Consider the following 5704-nt stretch of genomic DNA (forward strand, 5'->3'; position numbering starts at 1 on the left):
GCCGCATGGCCAATAGCGGTGTCCGCCCCACATGCGAGTTCTGAGGAGGGAGCCAGAGGCCTGACAGTGGCTTGGTGAGAAGCTCAGCTGCCTGGATGACCTCTCAGCGGCTGCTTGCAGTTCCCAGGGGACAGTTCTTTGAATGAGAAAAGGAACTTTGGACGCTGCCTTTGATTTTGGTCTGGCTGAGGGTGGCTGGGTTTTCCTCTAGATTTCCCAGAGGGAATAGGCTTTGAGACAAGGCTGCCATTCTCCCAGATTGTACAACATCTGAGTAAAGACCTTTTTCCTTTCTCAACAACCTCTGCCTCCAGAATTTTTGTATTGGTAGTAGTGGGCAGCCAAATCCTCACTTTTGCGATTCGGTAACAATGGAGCTGGTGCTGAGCTCAGGGCAGGGGTTCCTGAGGGCTCAGGGAAGTATGTGTCTGTGGTGGGTCCCCAGCTGTCTAGTAGATTAGGGACATACAGACCAAAATGCAAAATTCTTCAATTCAGCTGTCACTTCACATGTGTTTATACAGCATTATAAGATTATGTCAGGTACTGTTCTGGGGGGCTGGGCTGCATCAACAAACACAAAGATTTTCACCTAGGGGAACTATGTTCTAGCTGGGGGAAATAGAGAAGAAATAACCAAAGTAATACCCAAGTAAAAGATGTGCTATGTTAGGTGTTGAGTGCTATGGAGAAAAAGTAAGATAAGGTAGGTGAGCAGGGTGAGAAGGGCAGAAGTGCAGAGGCAGTGGCATTGCGTGTGTGTGTGTGGTTTAAAATAGAGTAGTCAGCCTCATTCAGAAGCAATGTTCAAGGAAGTGAAGAGCTTAGCTGTATAGGTGACCAGGGAAGAGGGGCCCAAACAGATAGAACAGCCAGTAAAAAGGCCCGAAGTTGAGCACAGGACCTTGGGTGATGATGAGTATCAGGAAATTTGGACTGAGCTTTACAGGGAGCTGAGGGAGGGGCTGCAACCTTTCAGGCACATTCCACTGGTGCTCAGTGAATGGCAGCTGCTCCTTGAGAGGCCTAACTTGGTGTCAGTGTTTTCGGACTGGGGCTTAGCAGGCATGGGTGGGACACTGTGCCAGGAAGTGGGATTTTACAGGGACATTGTCCTGTCCCGAAGTTCCCCTTAGCTTTCAATGGCAATACCACCCTGGCTCCTCCAGCCTTCCAAGGGATTCTTGGGCCCACATTGCCCATACCCTCTTCTAGTCCAGTCTCATCTTAACCTAAATCCCACCTCCTCAGTGCCACAGATCTGAGCAAGATATCAGGAGAGAAGCAACTGGCTCGAGCTAACAAGCATTGCTGATGAGTTAGGGGACTGGCTGAACTTGACACTGGGTGGGAGAAAAGCAGGGCATTCAGAGCCAGACTAATTTTAGCTTCTATTTTACCTTTGCCCTTTAGGAGATCTTACAAAATTACTCACAGGTGCCCCTCAGATCCTGAAGGAACTCATGTTTGCTTTCGGAATTTGAAGGCTTTCACCCTTGGGTTCTTTAAAATTTTATTTTTGAGATATAATTCACATACCATAAAAAGTGTACAATTCAGTAAATTTTAGTATATTTTCAAGGTTGTGCCATCATCGCCCCTATCTAATTCCAAAACATTTTTCTTACCCCAAAAGAGACCCCATTAGCAGTCACTTAGTATTCACCCCTGGCCCCAGCAACCAGGAATCTTCTTCTACACCTATGGACTAGTCTGTTCCAGACATTTTATATAAGTGGAATCCTAAATACATAGCTCTTTGTGACTGGCTTCTTTCACTAAGCTAATGTCTTCAAGGGTTGTCCATTTGTAGCATGTCATAGTCCTTTGTTCTTTTTACGGCTGAGTAATATTCCTCTTTGGATTTAGTTAGCATGAGAGGTCAGTTGATTTCTGTCACACCTACTACCCTGCACAGATTTATTACTGGTGAGCAGTCAATATTGCTGCCCCTCACCCCATCCCCTAAGCTTGAGACCTATATATGATGCTTTTGCTTTTACTGCCTTCTAGGTCCTAGGTATGTGTCCTCCTGGGATCTTTGTTAAGCTGAGATGATAGTTATTAAAGCAATTACTGTCTCACAAGTTGTATGAAGATAATTGAAACAGTTTATAAGAGCATTCACTCCTCTCCCTTTGTATTGCATGTGCTGTGTAGGGCACTTTCCATTGCTGCAGTAAACTCCTTGCTCCCCTTCCGCTCTAGAGACCGTTTCTTGTCCCCTCGATCCTGTGACGTGGGCTGGGCATACGGGCTCTCTAGGGTGGTGGGAGTTATGATTAAGCTGGTCCTAAGTTGTGAGGGTGCTTCTGACTATGGTGCTGGATAAAGGGGGTCACTTGCTTTAGCCGCAGGGTGGCAGTAAGGAGTGGGAGTCTGGGAGAAGCTTGGCTCGGAGAGTTTGTTAGATAAATGTCTGAAAGGAAAGCTAATGATTAGTCCCCTGGGCCTCCAGCTGAAAGTGCTGAGTGGTAGCTGGTGTCCCAGCACAGACAGTTTTCTCATCTCACTGCCTCACTTCAGTGAGGGTGGTCACCACTTCTCCCGGCCACTCCTTCTATCAATGAGTGAGTCTGCTGTTTGGGAGAAAGTTAGGGCCTCGCACAAGCCAGCACTCCTCTCTTACGACGTTGAAGGACACCCCAGAAGAAGCCAGAAATGCAAGTTAAGAGGGAATGTTTTGGGGGAGTGGAGGAAAGGAGTGACGGCACACTGGTCTGATTTCAGGGTACCCCTATTCTGCGACCCACCCCCCTCTCCTCATGCCACATCTGTGCCCCACTCGTTCTGAGCCCCTTGGAGCAGTAGTTCCAAATCTTCCCTGTGCAGCAGAATCAGCTGAGGAAACTCAAAAATATGCAGATACTTAGGTCCCTCTCAGATTCTGATCCGATTGCTCTGCGGTGGGATCTGGGTAATCAGCATTTCTAATAAGGCCCCCAGGTGGTTCTAATGTGATGGAGTTGAGGAGCACTGAGTTGGAGTCGCCTCCCACTGACCTCCGAGGAAACTTCCTGCAGGCTGGCACAAGACAGGCAGCAAGCAACCTGCAGCTTGTGTCCACTGGGGAAAGCAGGCTCGAGGAGTGGAGAGGCTCTCTGACCCCTGGGGCCCTCATCCGGGGTGACATGAGGCTTCATTGTCTCTCTTCAGGCCCCTGTTACTTAGCCCTCATTTGGCTTTGCTGCCACCGAAGCTGCTCTTGGGGAGGCAGGGTCTGCTTCCCCAGAGCAATCTTCGGGTCTAGTAGGCACCTAGGGTGGGGGTTGGGAGGCAGCTGAGACTGTGGAGACACTGTGGTGAGGGGAGAGAGGCAGAAGCAGCAGGCCTGGGCTTCGGGGCCACCCCTAACCAGCTCAGATGTTTGCGGGCCCAGTTATTTTAACCTTTCTGAGTTTCCTATTTCTAATCTCAACACCACCCCCATCAGGATTGCTGTGGGGCTCCAATACAATAACATAGTCATGTGAGGGTATTGTACACTGCCAAGTGTAATAAAAGCATATGTCCTGTCATTATTGGGGGACCCCAAGTCCTGTTTTCCTCCCCAGTATTTCAAGATCTCATCAGCAAAGGACAGAGTTCTCAACAGAACTCCTCTCTGTCCCTGGGGTTGGGGACTCAAGACCACAGAGTCAGGAGCAAATCTGTCATGATTAAGCCCTTGTAAATAAACACAGTTCCCTATACTGGATGGTGAAGCACAGAGGGAAAATTTTTTTCCCAACAAAGAGAAAATATGAAAGAAGAAAGTGAGCTCAGCATGCCTAAATTCCTGAGTCCTGGGACCCTCTTTGGCTTCTCAAAGTGGGAGAGCAGGAGACCAGAAAAAGGTGAAGCCCAGGTGGGGACATGTCAGTGCGTTGGGGCCCATGGGAGGCCAGGGACAGGGCAGAAGCATCCCAGGGTGGGGCCAGGAGGCAGCAAGGATACCAAGAGGCTGCAGCTGGAGTGGGTGGAAAGGAGATGCAGGCCAGGGCTGCAGACTCTTCTTTGACCCCACATAATCCAGCTGCCTTAGTGCCCCTAATGGTGTTCTGAGAGGGCCCCCAAAGCTCCCTAAGGGCCTGAGGTGCTTATCTGGACCATTGCAGGAAAATCCCCACTGCTCTCCTTCTTGCAGCCTCGCTAATGCAAACACATTTCCTTTTCACTGGCAGGAGGAAGGGACATCATCTTGTTACACTCAAAGGTAGAGGCGTGTGGAGTGAGCAGCAGACCCTGTAGCAGGCCTGTTTTTTTTTTTCATGATTAATGCCATTTGGGGGGAAGTGGGGAAGATGAGGAATTTGAGCAGGAGGAAGTGGGTGGGGAGCGCAGGAGTCTGGAGGTTTTGCATTTTGTTGTTGCTGGGCCCGGTTTTGAGAAAGGAGAGGAAGAGAAAGCGCAGCACATTCCTGCCACTACCAGGGCCTCAAGCCCCCAGGAAGAAGGCACGGAGCTCCTTGCAGCCAACAGTGCCCTGAGGTCCCCAGAGGGCCTCTCGTCTAACCTCAGCTGCAAGGGGTGTGGCCTCTGAGGAAACACCTATCTCCAATACCACCAGTTCTGTGTATGATTCTTTTCCACTTAAGAAATACTTTCTCTTATGACTCTTTGATTTTCCTAACAACCCGGGAAAGCAGGTTGAGCCAGTTTTATCAAACCCATTTTATAAAGGAGAAGACCGGAGTCCGCACCGGTGAAGTGAATTGTGGGAGAGTCTGGAGTCCTAAGCGGTAGAGCTGGGAGTGGAACAGGCAGGTGGGGGACTTTTCATTGTGTCAGGTTTGCTCATTTTTCATTTTGGCTTCTCCGGTATTTTGTTTTGTTTTTTCATTAACGTAAACCTGTATTTTTTAAACTGATAAGAACAGATACTACACTTGATCTTAGCCAAAAGGCTGAGAAGTGATAAGCCTGTATTTTTTTAAAAAAGATTTTATTTACTTCTTTTTTTTAGACAAAGGGGAAGGTGGGGAAGAAGAGAGAGAGAAACATCGATTGGTTGTCTCTTACAGGCTCCCAACCTGGGACCTAGCCCACAACCCAGGCATGTGCCCCAACTGGGAATTGAACTGACCACCTTTCAGTTTGCAAGACAATGTTAAACCCACTGAGCTACACTAGTGAGGGCTGTTTCCTTTTTCTTAATAAAAAGCTTTATAGGACTCACTAATACTTGTCTAGTGCTTTGGCTGTGGCACACCCACACCTGCGATGCTGCCAGGCCTGTGGTCCACCGTGGCTTCATCCAGGAGCACTGGGCGAGACCCCACGTGGGCTCTGTGTCTTGGCTCCTCAGGTGGAAGATTGAGGTTTTGGCTGATGCGTGAACTAGAGCTCCTGCTTTTTGCTCTCTGCATTGTGTATATTTAATCATGTTTGACGGGATTTACTTTAGTCCAAGTTCAGGCTGCTGGCCTTCTTTTTTTCATTGTTCCTTTCATTTTTACCCTTACTCTGTGCAAGTGATTTGTCTTCTCTAGACCTCAGATACACAGTCCCTCTCCCCTCGTCAACCCCCACAGCCAGAGAAGAGCTATCCTGTGACAACTTCTCCCTCTTCCCTTTGGAAGGGGACATTGTCTTGTGGGACAGACTGTTGCCTTGGGAAAAGAAGCCAGAGCTCTCTTAGATTTTTTGGCTTTTTTTCCCCTGTAAGCTGCATATTTGTCTTACTCTATTTTTTCTTGTCTCAGCTTTTCCAAGTTTCCCTCCT

The 5704-nt window shown here is 48.6% G+C and overlaps 1 pseudogene; it reads right to left on the reverse strand.

The window, feature by feature from the left end:
- Positions 1 to 4787: 4787 nt before the first annotated feature.
- On the reverse strand, positions 4788 to 4898 carry LOC119000757 (uncharacterized; annotated as a pseudogene).
- Between the last annotated feature and the right edge of the window lie 806 nt (positions 4899 to 5704).

The sequence above is a fragment of the Sturnira hondurensis genome, unplaced genomic scaffold (assembly GCF_014824575.4).
Source record: "Sturnira hondurensis isolate 20B ecotype Veracruz unplaced genomic scaffold, ASM1482457v3 Scaffold0016273, whole genome shotgun sequence".
Classification (NCBI taxonomy): Eukaryota; Metazoa; Chordata; class Mammalia; order Chiroptera; family Phyllostomidae; genus Sturnira; species Sturnira hondurensis.